Raw genomic sequence first — 16,106 nt, 5'->3', positions numbered from 1 at the left:
GGTGAGGTCTGCCCTCACGAGGGTCACCCTCCGGAGGTTTATTTAACACGACAGAATCCGTTCACCGCCTTCACTGTTAACAGCAAGACCTCAACTGCCTACCTCAAGCGTGAGGCGTAGCATAACAGATTGTTCTTTTTACAATGCTAACAACTCATAACATAAAAATATCACAAGAAGAACTGATAATTTATATAACATATCATGTTAATTAGCGATAGTAAGCTAAAGTTCAGGTTGGCAGCAATTAAAATTGCCAACGTGGAAGTTTTTACATCGCCAAAAACACGTAGCATAGTTCCCCCACTCCTAAAATTATCAGCCAATAAAAAAACGATATATTATTGAAAGTGAGATAGTGAATTATATGCTTACATGTTACAATATTTAACTAGGGCAAGAAATAGCGAAATTGACTTTATAAAGAAATTCATATTTGTCCTTGCACATGAAAATGATTAAATGAAGGTTTAGTTTACGTATTTATAATGAAGACAAATTACTTCAATCTTGTACATTGTTGAACAAAAATCGATATTAAGAAAAAAATGTATTTAACTTGTGCTTAAACAACAAGATTTGCGTGAAAGATAGAAATAATCCTAGCCATTTTGGATTTCACAAATAATGAAAATGTTGCATACATTGTTTGGGATAATTATTAGCCTATAAAATCTGAATTAGATGTTGCGAAAAAATGGGAGTAATACAATAACATAAGATAGAACATAAATATATACATAAATTATGAAAACAATTAAGTATAAATAATTTAATCCAAATTCTTAATTTGAAAGTATACGAATAAAATAAATGCCAATATACAACTGAAATTTGCCTAACATGGCGGTCGTTACAATTTCGTAGTTTTGTGGGTCAGGACAAGTGAAAAGTTTGTCTTTTCACCCCGTGAAATCAACAAAATGAAATTTCTAAATAAATCAAGGAAAACGGAATTGACTGACAGAAGATTGGTATTAGAATTAGAAATTAGAACTTCTTTATTCATGGGCGAAGTTCAGCCTGCGGCTGCTCTACCACTTACCCCCAAAATCTAGTACAATAAATCAAACAAAATACAATTACTACTATAACAAAAATTCCATTACATTTTCACTTCTAAATATTTCAGTATATAACACTCTAAAAAGAAAAAAAAACAATTATACTCATTCACACACATCAAAGTAGTTATGAATTATAATGAATGAGTTATAATTATGCATTCAGTAATTAACACCCTAGAAAGATGAAGACAATTTTACTCATTCACACACATCAAATTAATTATAAATTATAATGAATGAATTGTAATTATGCACTCAGTAATTAACACTCTAAAAAGATATACAATTTTACTCATTCACACACATCAAAGTAATAATGAATTATAATGAATAAATTATAATTATGCATTTAGTAATTAATACTCTAAAAAGATAAAAACAATTTTACTCATTCACATACATCAAAGTAATTATGAATTATAATGAATTAATTATAATTATGCATTCAGTAATTAACACTCTAAAATATTAAAGACAATTTCACTCATTCACACACATCAAAGTAATTATGAATTATAATAAATAAATTATAATTATGCATTTAGTAATTAATACTTTAAAAAGATAAAAACAATTTTATTAATTCACACACATCAAAATGTTCGACTTGGTTTCAAATCTGCTCTTTATTTTTATTTCAACGTAAGCATGCTGAATCTAGTCATGTGTACTGAGGCTCTGGCCGGGGCCTCTGAGAGATACTTATACTTATGTACGAGACTCACACCAGCTTTCGTGACGTCACAAGATTAGTCAAGTATAGCCCATTTACAACATTTAACAAAGTGCATTCATTGTAAGAGTATAATATTTAGTTTTCTGAGTGAATAGAATGTTGATTTGACCTGAAGAACGTTTCAAATGTTACATGACATGGGAAAGTACGTAAATAATATTGATAAAAATAAAATCCAATCTTTACAGTTCTCCATAACGTACCTTTATTTTTCAAATTACCAATGGAAAAAGAAGACTTAACTCTTCTTGCACTTTAAACTGCACAATTTCAGACATCGTATGAGCAATAAAACGGACATATTAATAACAATCAACATTTTTTTCGTGATAAATAAAGTAATATAATAGTTACAAAGTCGACATTCATGTAATTAATATTACCATTCAGCTATGTTCACAAATTCCTAAATGTCGTACTACACATCGCAAGAATTGAACACAGACTTCTTTTTACCAACATCTAATTAAATGTTGCACTACATACAAACGCATAAATTTACTTGTAACTGATCAGGAGACAACTATGTTTAGTTTGCGATAACAATTATTGTTACCTTGAAATGAATAGATTTACAGGAACTCTTTATAGTAGAAATCTCTCATTCAAATACATGTATTTCGCCAAAACACACGACTAATCCTTTGACGTCATCAGATTGCGGCCCGTATACGGAGAATACACGAAGTATACGCATCTCGGAGCCCCCCGCTCTGTCCTTGCTCATGTAGAAGTTCTTTTGTTACTGCCCTTTTAAAGCTGTTGTGCAGAGGGGGTCACTCCGCGACTTGCAGGTTATTGGCTAGATCTTGTGACGTCACCAAGAGGACACGAGCGCAAGAAAGCTATGCGTAGAATGTAGCAGATGGTCCATGAAACGCTGTGTTTTCATGCATCTTATGATATTATACACTAAAGCTGTTAATGTAATTTTACAACAAGAGATCAAATACGCGATAGAAGAATACACTTATTCCGAAACAATGCATAGTTTTTTTTCAGACATTATTTGCGTGATATCTTGTCCCCGTAGACTGTAGTCCACTGCCGGCTTTTCTTTCCAGCTAACCTATTGCATTTATTTTAAATGTCTAATTCTAAGGAAAGTTCTTGTCAGGGCACATTCTGATATGAATTTTTACTGAATGTCCTGGAATTTCCCTTTAATAATTTTACGCTACTTTTCAGATTCACCAGTTGATGAGGATATGTTTGTTTTTGTTATTTAGCGTCTTCTTCCACTTTTGGCTAATCGCGACGAACAGGATGAGTGATGATTAGTTTAAATTAATGAAGGGACACTTGCAGCAAGCACGTATCCAAGGAGGGGCTTAGGGGGCTCGAGCCCCCACAGAAAGTTTTCTGTTTACAATAGATAAAATGAGGTTTTTGGTTTCTTGTGGTGTAAAATAAAATAATGTGACGATAATTTAAGGAGAGAAATAATTATCGAGTCAAGCACGTATCCAAGGTGGGAATCAGTTGGCTCTAGCACCTCCTTCAGGAAATTACGCTACATAAAATTAGGTTCATGGCTTCTTGAATAATGTGATGATAATTTGAGAGAAATAATTATCGACGCAAGATACAGCATGTTCTATAACCCTGTTATTGTTAATAGCGCGTATCCAAGGTGAGATAAGGCGGCTGGAACCCCCCTTTTTTCAGTTTACACTACATAAAATTAGGTTTTTGTTTTCGTGAATAATGTGCCGATAATATAAGGAGAGAAATACTTACCAAGGCAACACGGAGACTGTTCTATAACCCTGTTGTTGATAATATTGCATTAAAACTTTTCTTGCGCTTTCGGTGTTGTCGCACTACTATGCAAAGACTTGTCAGCATTTGGAAGCTGCAAACGTAGCGCCACACATAGGGCGATTCATTGTAATTTTTTAATCTCTGCAAAGCGTCAGAGGGAACGTTCTTGAATAAGAGAAGGAGTCGAACTACTGGCAACATTAACGAATCGTTTTATCTGCGGAACATTCTAGAATATAATAAGGTTAAAATACGCGGCTTCAATTTCCAGGTTAATCTGTACAACAGAATCGGTTAATGAGAATTCAAAGGTAAGTGTGAGAGTTCATACAGTCGATTACTGATCAGTCAGTGTCCATTGGTGGCTTTATAAGATCTAGTGATTCGAAGATGAAAGTAACTAAATACCGTAAAGTAACGAAGTCTACTACTAGTTCCAATTTGGGTCCAAAGCTGAAGACATTAACAACAGCGGAATTTACGGAGCCTCAGTGTAGTACTATTTCGGGTCGAGGACCGAAGAGATCAAAGGTATGTGTCTAAAGTGAATATTTAAGCACTAACGGGTATTGCAGCGGTTAATTAAAAAAGAAATAAGCTGCATGCACAGATCAACTGAAAATCAAATTATCCAGGATTTTCGGAGAGGAGGGTTATGCATACTATTTTTGTTGGTCGGTTCTCATTTTGCCATCTTTTCCTCTCTTTGACGTTCTTTTTTTTTTAAGGAATACTTTGTCGAATTGGGTTATGACCTCACCAACCCTCCCTTGGCCCGTCACTGGAGATAAATGAGTAAGCATTTAATCATATTGGGAGAATAAATACTAGATGTGTTGGGAGCGGAAGGGTTTTCACTGTGAATTAATTGTTTCGAACTATATTCGAGAAGACTTACTTTGTTTCGTGCCAATATATGACAAGACTGCGGAAGCTGTGACAGACAATTGAGAACACTTACGAGTGCTACGCCTCAATATGAATAATTTGGTTGGTTTCGGCTTTTATAAGAACTGCAAACATGGGAGGACAAGACACAGTAGTGGTGTTCAGGCTCGAATCAGAGAGAAATATTCGAGAACTTTCTGCGTCCAGTTCGCAGTCCACAGTTTGAATCTCGCGTTGTTGAATGGATTGTCTATCCCGTGCGTGTGTAATAGCTTCGTAAAAACACTCAAAGACGCCATAGATGTTTTCATGCCTGATGAGAAGAAAAGGACAAACACACATACTGATATGGTTCCGGCACACAATGTTAATGCATGGAAACAGAAGAGTTGAGTGGTAAGAAATGTTCCGATTTCACGTTCTGAATAATTTAGCAGCCTTGAACAGTAGCGACGATTTTGAGGATAGTTGCTCCCGATTATTTTGCCTTCACACTATGGCCTCTTAATGCTAAGCCTTGTCTATCAATAGAAAGTAAACTTTTCTTGCACCCTCACCCCCGTTTTGAAACCCAATTGCCACCACTGACCTTAAAAATACAATTGTGAGGTTCTATCTATAACCCTTAAAAATATGGTGTTTACCCCCCCCCCCCCCCACGATACGTGCCTGATGATGCTGGGACTCCAATCGGGAACTTCGGAGGCGAAATCGAAAGTCGACCACTTAACGCCCTCAGCTACCGAGCCGGTGAATGAATTAGATGATGGATGACTATTGTATAAAGGGAAACATTCAAATAGCAATATTTCTTCCAGCTAATATATCCTAGGAACTTCATTCTTGCGGGCTTACTAGGCTCTGGCATGTGGGCTAACAATCTGTGAAAATTAGAAAATAAGTCTTGTGAAGCAACACAAATATGGCCTCCCCGATGGCCTAGTGGAAGTCGACCTCCGTGGCGAAGTGGTTAGCAGAGCGCGCTACAACGCCAGGGGTTCTAGGTTCGAATCCCGGGTAAGGCATGGGTATTTGTGTTCGTCCAGTTGAAGAAACAAAGCAAATGTAAGAATTGCAAAGTGTAAAAGTGAGAAAAAGAGTGAATGGTGGGGGATACCTCCGTGTAGGGGGTATTTCCTTAAAGAAAAAAAAGTAGTGGTAGCGCCGTCGCCTTGTAGTCAAGGGGTCCCGGGTTCGATACCCGGTGTAGCCACATAGTGGTTCGGATCCTACTTTGAATTGTAGGTCCAAACCTAATTAGCCTTTCTGTGCAAAAATCGGACTTAAAACACCAATTCAATCAAGCAACAGAAATATTAAATCTACTTTTTAAAATTTTTATTTGGTTTATTTTACTTCACTTTTCTGCTACTTTTGGCTAATTGCGAAGATGGGGATGAGTCATGATGATGCAATTGATAAATGGACACTCACAAACATCCATACTCAGGCCGGGATTCGAACCTAGGACCCTTGCGGTCATAGTGCTAACCACTCTGCCACGGATGCCGGCTATTAAATCTACTTGGAAAGAGTTTCTGCAGTATGTTTGCGTTGAGTCAAACAAATTTCATAATGTGTCTTCCCGCGGCATGTATTCAAATGTGTACTAGGTCTAATACAGGGCTAATACCGACTACCGGCCTCACTTCCACCTGCCGAGGCGGCAGATCATCCAACCTGCAACGAGATGACGTGTAGTCAGCACGACGACCCCCAGTCATTTTTGTAAGTTTCCATGACCGGATTACGCTACTCATTCGTAGCTCTCCAATTTCCTCACAATGGTGGGTTGCCAACTGTCCCATACACAGTCCGAAACCTCAGAAGGAAAGTTGTTACGCTTCCCCTAGGAGACTCGAACCTGCGCGTTCCGTAGCCAGATCCCAAAGCATGACGTCTTAGACCGAACGGCCACGGTGTTCGACTAAATATGCACTATGTTTTAAAAGCAAAAGTACCTTCTGCGCATTGTAACATGCATGAATGAATATAGGGATTATGATTCACAATCCCGCCATTTATGAAGGTGGTGTTAGCATCACGTTCCGGCCCCAAAATACTATTTTATTTAGACCCCTGGTGAACCTCAAAACAGTTTTCCTGCAAGGACGTTGCTGAGAAAATCCCTCTCGGGGCCAACCACCCTGGGAACAGAATCCTCGTCTTCAGCGTGACAGTCAGATTATTTACCGACTGAACCAACGAGGCTTTTTAAAGCACATATAAAATAAATTAGAGCCAGCAAATTAGTATTATATTTGTACGATATCTTTAAATTATAATATAATAGACGTGTATACAACATATTATATTGATAATACAAAAATCATTGATAAAATTTCCCTTGCTTTCATAAGTATGCTTTACATTGAATAGCTTCTTTGGGCATTATTTACATGACAGCTCTTCTCATTGATTGACGAGAAGATTGAAAGGATGTGAAGGGGAGAGACGTCTGTCCTGTAAGTCGTACATTATATTTTCAGCACAATTTCTCAACAAATGCACATAAAGTAAAGTAACACAGTGCAATTGTTAATTAGTGTTGGCTACCTACGAGATGGTGAAAGTATTATTCTCGCGGGCGATGTTTCAATTTCAAAGCTAATAAATCTTATCTTGCCCTCAATATTCAATGAAGCAATACTTATAAACTGAGTTTCGATTGTGTAATGGTTTTTTAAAGTTGCATACGTGACGATACGGAAGGCGAGTGTGGAAGTAAGGCCAGAGGCGCAACCACGAATTTTTGTCTTCCGGGGCCAAGTACCAGGATAAACGTACCAATAATAATAATAATAATAATACATAGGGTAGTAATCCTATTGAATTATTAAATAAGATTATTGAAAATATACTAATAAATATTAGGGTTCTTCCCTGGTGACTAATTATCCCTAAAAATGTTTTAAATTCTTCATGTAACTTTATTATTATTATGTTATATAATATAGAAGTTCGTGATTGTATTAATCAAAATGGGGCTGGGATTATTAATAATCCCAGGAATGTTCTTATTCAATTTAATGATATATTTATAATTGATGATGTTGGGTCAAATGATGAGAATAATCTTGTTATCATTTTCAGTATTTAATTTTTGGTTTATTTTCTATTTTAAAGTTGTTATTATTTAATAATTTACTATAATTATAATAATTGATGATTATAAATAGAAAATAAATTGATATAAATATTATAAATAGGATAATTCAATTTAATGGGTATATTTGTGGAATAAAAAAGTATCTAATAAAGATAATTTAGGTTTGACATTCCTATGTTATATGTTAACTAACTTTTTCATTAGAAGTAGTTGTTATATTACTATTTTGTGGTTTAAGAGACCATTACTTACTTTTCAGTCATCTAATGATTCTTGTATAATTTTTATTAATCAATTAATAAAAGATTTGTGAGTTGTAGTTTCAACAATAATTGGTATGAATCTATGGTTAGAACCACAAATTTCTGAACACTGTCCGAAAAATAAGCCAATTCGACTAATATTTACTCCTGCCTGGTTAAGTCGTCCTGGGGTGGCGTCTATTTTAATCCCTATAGATGGTATGGCTCATGAGTGTAATACATCTGCAGATGTAGTTAGTACTCGGATATTTATGTTAATTGGTAATACTGTTCGATTATCTACATCTAACAATCGAAATGAGTCTATAGATATTTCATTTGTTGGGGATATGTATGAGTCAAATTCTGCCTTTATAAAATCGGAATATTCATAACTTCAGTATCATTGATGTCCAATAGTTTTAAGAGTTAATGAAGGTTGATTGATTTCATCTAATAGATATAATAAACGTAGAGAGGGTAGGGCAATAAAAACTAGGGTAATTGCTGGTATAATTGTTCATATTGTTTCTAATGTTTGTCCTTCTAAAAGTATTCGGTTTGTTAATTTGTTATTAAATAGTGATGCTATTAAGTACCCTACTAATACTGTAATTATAATTAAAATTAATATTGTGTGGTCATGGAAAAATATTATTTGTTCTATTAATGGGGAGGATCTATCTTGTAATCCTACTTGATTTCAGGTTGCCACTTTTAAGTAAGGGATACCCCTTATATTTGAAGCTTAAGTTCAATGCACTTCTCTGCCACCTTAAAAATTAGTTGTTAGTAAGTAGTATTGGAAGTTCTGAATATGTATGTTCAGAGGGAGGTGACATTTGATATCATTCAATTGATGATGCTTGTTGTAGATTAAATAATGTTGGTCGGGCACTTGTCATACCTTCTCAGGTAATAAAAATTATAATAATTACTGCTGTAAATGATAGGATTGACCCTAATCTTGAAACAATATTTCATATTGTATATGCATCTGGGTAATCCGAATATCGTCGTGGTATTCCTCTTAATCCTAAAAAATGTTGTGGGAAGAATGTTAAGTTGACTCCAATAAATATTGAGATAAATTGAATTTTTAATCAATCTGGATTTATTATTACTCCTGTAAATAATGGAAATCAATGTACTAGTCCTGCTATAATAGCAAATACTGCTCCTATAGATAATACATAATGAAAATGTGCTACAACATAGTATGTGTCGTGTAGCACAATGTCTAGTGATGAGTTTGCTAATACTACTCCTGTTAATCCCCCTATTGTAAATAAGAAAATAAATCCTAATGCTCATAATATTGATGGAGAGTAATTAATTTGTGTTCCATGTAGTGTTGCAATTCATCTAAATACCTTAATTCCTGTTGGTACAGCGATAATTATTGTAGCTGCAGTAAAATATGCTCGGGTATCAACATCTATTCCCACAGTAAATATATGGTGTGCTCATACAATAAATCCTAGGAACCCAATTGCTATTATTGCATAAATTATTCCAAGAACTCCAAATGTTTCTTTTTTACCTCTTTCTTGAGTTACAATATGTGAAATTATTCCAAATCCCGGTAGGATTAGAATATACACTTCTGGGTGTCCAAAGAATCAGAATAGGTGTTGATATAAGATTGGATCTCCACCACCAGATGGGTCAAAAAATGAGGTATTTAAATTTCGATCTGTTAATAGTATTGTAATTGCTCCTGCTAGAACTGGTAGTGATAATAATAGTAGAACTGCAGTGATTACTACTGATCATACGAATAATGGTACTCGTTCTATGGATATTCCTATAGTTCGCATATTAATTACTGTTGTAATAAAATTTACTGCCCCTAGAATAGAGGATACTCCTGCTAAATGTAATGAAAAAATTGATAAATCTACAGAGGCTCCAGCATGTGCAATTCCTGCAGATAGTGGAGGATACACTGTTCAACCAGTTCCTGCACCACTCTCTACAATTCTTCCTGATAATAGTAGAGTTAATGATGGGGGTAGTAATCAAAATCTTATATTATTTAATCGTGGGAAGGCTATATCTGGGGCTCCAATTATTAAAGGTACTAGTCAGTTTCCAAATCCCCCAATTATAATAGGTATTACTATGAAAAAAATTATAATAAATGCGTGTGCAGTTACAATCACATTGTAGATTTGATCATCTCCAATTAAACTTCCTGGCTGGCCTAATTCTATACGGATTAAGATACTTAATGATGTTCCAACTATTCCTGATCATACTCCGAAAAATAAATATATTGTACCAATATCTTTATGGTTAGTAGAAAATAATCATCGTTGCAAGAATGAGATGACTGAAGTTATAGGTGATAAACTGTAAATTTATTTATGAGTTTAATACTCTCTCATTAAATTTTGGCTTTATAGTTAAGAATAATAATTTTGAACTGCAATTTCAGGGTGATACATATGTGTATTAAGGCCTAAAAGAGTACCCTTTATTTATGACTTTGAAGGTCATTAGTTTAAAATTAACTTAAGACCTTATGAAGATTTTATAGAGATATGTAAATTGGTTGAATTATAGGTAATCCACACACTGAAAGAAAAATTGTAACTACCGATAATACTTGTTCTTTTAAATTTAACGGTTTGTTGTTAATAATATTTCATATGTTAGTTTTATAATTTATTAAAATTGATGTAAGTGAGGTTCGTAAGTAATAATATAGGGTTAACAACGATATACTAATTAGAATTATAATTATAATTAATTGCTTAAAGTTAGTTGTTTGGATAATGACTATCCATTTTGGTAAAAACCCTAGTAAAGGTGGTAGTCCACCAAGAGATAATATTGATATGAATAAGGATATTTTTTTAATGGGTGGAAGTTTTAATATAAACAGTTGATGGACGTAGTATGTTTTGTTTATTGAAAATAACATAATGGTAGAGGTAGTTATAAGAATATATAGTAGTAAATATGTTAACCAGGTATTATCTTCTGATGTTATTCTTAGAATAATTCATGATATGTGGTTAATTGATGAAAAGGCTATAATTTTTCGTAACGAGGTTTGATTTAACCCTCCAATTGCTCCAATAATTGCTGATGTTCTAATTGTCAAAATTAAGATTATGTTTAAATTGTCAATTACATAACTAAGCAATGTTGATGGAGCAATTTTTTGAATAGTTGTTATTACTAAGCAGTTAACTCATGTTATTCCTTCTATAACTTCTGGTATTCAAATGTGAAATGGAGCAGCTCCTATTTTTATTAATAAAGCTATAGTTAAAAGCTGGATTTGTATATTGAAGTTTATAGCATTAATTATAATTAATGCTGCGGCCAAGATTATTGATGATGCTAATGCTTGAATTAGGAAATATTTAAGTGATGCTTCTGTATTTCGTTGATTATTTGGTGTAGAAATTAACGGAATAAAAGATATTAAGTTAATTTCTAACCCTATTCAGGCTGCATATCATGAGGTGGAAGAAATAGAAAGGAGGGTTCCTATTGTGAGGGTCAATAGGAATATTATTTTCTTGGGGGTTGTGAGCATTAAAAAGGGAAGGATTAATTATAGACCTTCATATGTGGGGTATGAGCCCTCTAGCTTAATTAGCTTACCTTTTTATTATATTTTGGTGTATGATGCACTATGGGGTTTGATACCATTGGAGAAAGTTTAATTCTTTCAATTATAAAAATTCATTTTTGTTACAAATAAATTAATAAGAACATGTTAAATTTCATGTATACTTTACCCTATCATGGTAATCCTTTTTCAGACATCTTATTTATAAATAAGTTATAACAGTGGGTTAATAATACTATTTATTAGACTTTTATTGTTATGATCAATAAGTAGAACCCATTTATTAAATAATATAAAATACTTCAGAATCCTTTTTAATTTTATCCAATTTCTTTTAAGTCTTTGTAGCCTAACTTAAGGTAATTTACTTAATTAACATGTCATTTTAATACTTATTGAGTCTAGAGAAAAAAGAAGTTAATATATCTATATAGAACACAATTTTGAGGGAAAAAAAAATTGTGTTCTATATAGTATGGGAAAGTGAGTTAAAAGAAAATAGGGGGGAAATTTTCGTGAGATAATTCCTAATTATAATTTAATTTAATATAATACATATTATATAATAATAAAGAACCTCTCTTTATATTTTAGAGTTAAAGTTTTATTCTAGCTTAAAATTCCCTAGTTAAATTTTACATATGTATTTATTAAAGAGAGGAAAAATTTCCCCCAATTTTTTATGGATTGAGGTGGTGTGTTTGAATTTAATTCGCAGTGTGTGGTTTTGTTTAATTTTAATGTAAATTAGATTACAGGATTTTAAATTTTAATATTTATTTTGTCCGGCTAAATTCGTGCCAGCTGCCGCGGTTAGACGTGGGGACATAAGTGGAGAGTTGTTGGCTTAATTGTAGTAATAATTGATTTTTAGTTGTTTATATTTTATTTATTAGGTGAAATTTTTAATATAATTTGTTCTCTATTTTTATTAACTCTATAAAGATGATATGTTAAACTAGGATTAGATACCCTATTATTATCATTGTAAATTTGGTTTGAGTAGTATTAGTTATGATCTTGAAACTCAAAGAATTTGGCGGTGCTTTATTCTATTTAGAGGAACCTGTCCCGTAATCGATATTCCGCGTTGTATTTGACCTATTATTGTAAAATATCAGTTTGTATACCGCCGTAATTTGAATATTTAAATATATATATTCTTTTTTTCTGTTGAAATATATTTCAGGTCAAGGTGCAGCTTATTAGTGGGTGGAGATGGGTTACATTATGTTGATTTGGATAATGTATTGGAATTATATTTGAAATTGGATTTAATCGTAATTTTGTTTTAGAATAACATTTTGGTTTATTAGCTCTAGGGCATGCACACATCGCCCGTCGCTCTCATTTATATAGGTGAGATAAGTCGTAACATAGTAGGCGTACCGGAAGGTGTGCCTAGTTTGAATAATATCAAAATATTTCTGTTAGTTAGAATATTCATTTACATTGAGTAAGTTAGTCGTGCGATTCGACATATTTTGATAGAAATTTTATTACTATTTGAATTTAGTTTATAAGTTGATTTTATATGAAAAGTAATTTTATTGGGGTTGGTTATATATTTAGTATATATAAATTAGTTTGTTATAGGTTATTAGTACAGTGTTGGGATTTATTAAATATATGAAATATTAATTTTTATTATAGGAGATGTTAATGATCGTACCTTTTGTATCAGGGAGGATGAAATTTTAATTGAATATTCTATTTTCTCGAAGGGTAAGGAGCTAGTAGATTAATTTTAAGGTAAAAGTGTTATATTTTTCTGTTAAAATTGTTATTTGTAATAAAATGTTATTCGACTTATCTTATATCTAGTTATTAGGGAATTATATTTAATATAGCTTTACATTTTAATATTTTTTATACTACTATATGTATTATAATATTAATGTTTAGTTATGACTAGGGGGATGTGCTTCTGGTTAATATATTGGTTATAACTTTATATTAAACTATTATATTTATTGGTTTGGAGATTGCTAATTTTTGTAATTTTGTTATAATTTATTTGAAATTTTATTAAAAATTTAGTTTGGTTTTACTTGCTTACTTAATTATATGTTTTAATTGGTTTTATTTTGAAATTATGATTCTATTAGTATATTTATTTAATTAATTAAAGGAATTAGGCAAAATTTATTCTCGCCTGTTTATCAAAAACATCTTTTCATGATTTTTATATGAAGTATAACCTGCCCAATGACATTTGTTTAATGGCCGCGGTATTTTGACCGTGCGAAGGTAGCATAATCATTAGTCTTTTAATTGGGGGCTAGAATGAATGGTTGGACGAGGAATAGACTGTCTTTAGTTAATTAATATATAATTTTACTTTAAAGTGAAAAGGCTTTATTTTTTTAAGGGGACGATAAGACCCTATAGATCTTTATATTATTTTAATGATGTTTTGATTAGTGATATAATTATATATATTATTAAATAGTATTTTGTTGGGGTGATGGGAAGATAATAATTAGCTCTTTTTTATTTAATATTCAATAATTTTTGTTATTTAGATCCATTTTTAGTGATTTAAAGAATAAGTTACCTTAGGGATAACAGCGTAATCTTTCTTGAGAGATCATATCGACAGGAGGGGTTGCGACCTCGATGTTGGATTAAGATATCATTTGGGGGTAGCATTTCAAATTTGATGGTCTGTTCGACCTTTAATTTCTTACATGATCTGAGTTCAAACCGGCGTGAGCCAGGTTGGTTTCTATCTCTTAATATTAAAAGTGTTTTAGTACGAAAGGACCAAATACTTATATTATATATATAATATTGATTAATAATAATTACTATTATGGCAGAGAAGTGCATTGAATTTAGAATTCAATAATGAAGATAAATTTCTTTTTATAGTAGATGATATTAGATTTGTTTATTGGGGTTATTTCTTTTATTATTTTAGTTGTATGTGTTTTAATTAGAGTTGCTTTTTTTACTTTATTTGAGCGTAGGGTTTTAGGTTATATTCAAATTCGTAAGGGGCCTAATCGGGTTGGGATTTGTGGTATTTTTCAGCCTTTTGCTGATGCAGTTAAATTATTTACTAAGGAGCAAACACTACCTACTTTAAGAAACTATTATCCGTATTATATATCTCCAGTTTTTAGTTTATTTTTGTCTTTGGTTGTTTGGGTTGTTTTTCCATATCACACCTTATTATTTAATTTTTATTTGGGGGTATTTTTCTTTTTATGTTGTATGAGAATAGGAGTGTATAGAGTAATATCTGCCGGGTGGGCATCTAATTCTAATTATGCATTACTTGGGGGTCTTCGAGCGGTTGCTCAAACCATTTCTTATGAGGTTAGATTAGTATTAATTTTACTATCTTTTATTTTTTTAATTGGTGGTTATAATTTACTTTTATTTTATGTTTTTCAGGATTATTTATGATTTATTTTTATTGCTTTACCATTGGCGTTAGCTTGATTGAGTTCTTGTTTAGCTGAAACTAATCGGACTCCTTTTGACTTTGCTGAGGGGGAGTCTGAACTTGTTTCTGGGTTTAATGTTGAGTATAGCGCTGGCGGATTTGCTTTAATTTTTATATCTGAATATGCTAGTATTTTATTTATAAGTGTTTTATTTAGAATTTTATTGTTGGGGGGATACCACTTTTCTTATTTTTTTTACTTAAGGGTTATTTTTTTAGGATTTATTTATATTTGAATTCGAGGTACATTACCACGATTTCGTTATGATAAACTTATATATTTAGCTTGAAAGAGTTTTCTTCCGGTTTCTTTAAATTATTTTTTTTTGTTGGTTTTAGGGGATTAATTGTATCAATTTATATTTAGTTGCATAATAATTAGAATGTGAAGACTTCTAGAATATTTATATTCTATTTTATGTTTTCAAGACATACACTTAAAGTTTCAGTCAAGAAGTCATTTTTTTAAAATTTTATCTCATAATAGTAGGGTTGCCGGGGATATAATGAAATATATAAAATATATAATTGTTAATACTTGCCCAGTAGTAATATATGGAGTCTCTACTGGTCGGGCTCCAATTCAGGTTAATAAAATAAAGGTTGCAAACATTAATCAAAATAATACTTGATTTAATGGATAAAATTGTAGTCCGCGAAAATTTCTTTTATGGTGTATTGGTATAATAAATAAAATTATAATAGATAATACTAGTGCTACTACTCCTCCAAGTTTATTTGGAATTGATCGTAGAATGGCGTATGCAAACAGAAAGTATCACTCTGGTTGAATGTGTACTGGGGTTACTAGTGGATTTGCAGGGGTAAAGTTTTCAGGATCTCCTAGGGTTGTTGGAAATATTAATGAGAGTTGTATTAGTCTTAAAATTATAAGTATAAACCCTAATATATCTTTTATTGAGAAATATGGGTGGAATGGAATTTTATCCATGTTGCTATTAATAGATAGTGGGTTATTAGATCCGGTTTGATGCAAGAAAAGTAGATGAATTATGGATATTGCTATTAAAATAAATGGTAATAAAAAATGAAAGGCGAAGAATCGAGTTAGCGTAGCACTATCTACTGCAAATCCCCCCCAAATTCATTGGACTAGTATAGTTCCTAAATATGGAATTGCCGAAAGTAAATTAGTAATTACTGTGGCACCTCAAAATGATATTTGTCCCCATGGTAATACATATCCAACAAATGCTGTTGCTATTGTTGCTAGTATAATTATAACCCCAATAGATC

The 16,106-nt window shown here is 32.3% G+C and overlaps 1 pseudogene; it reads right to left on the bottom strand.

Annotated features, from left to right (window-relative positions):
* Nucleotides 1-7,855: 7,855 nt before the first annotated feature.
* LOC145981168 (cytochrome c oxidase subunit 2 pseudogene) lies at nucleotides 7,856-9,582 on the bottom strand (annotated as a pseudogene).
* Nucleotides 9,583-16,106: the final 6,524 nt, after the last annotated feature.

Source organism: Lepisma saccharinum, chromosome 29 (genome assembly GCF_977018435.1).
Source record: "Lepisma saccharinum chromosome 29, izLepSacc3.1, whole genome shotgun sequence".
Classification (NCBI taxonomy): domain Eukaryota; kingdom Metazoa; phylum Arthropoda; class Insecta; order Zygentoma; family Lepismatidae; genus Lepisma; species Lepisma saccharinum.
Note: the sequence above shows the minus strand (reverse complement) of the source record. Positions and strands in the feature narration are given on the sequence as shown.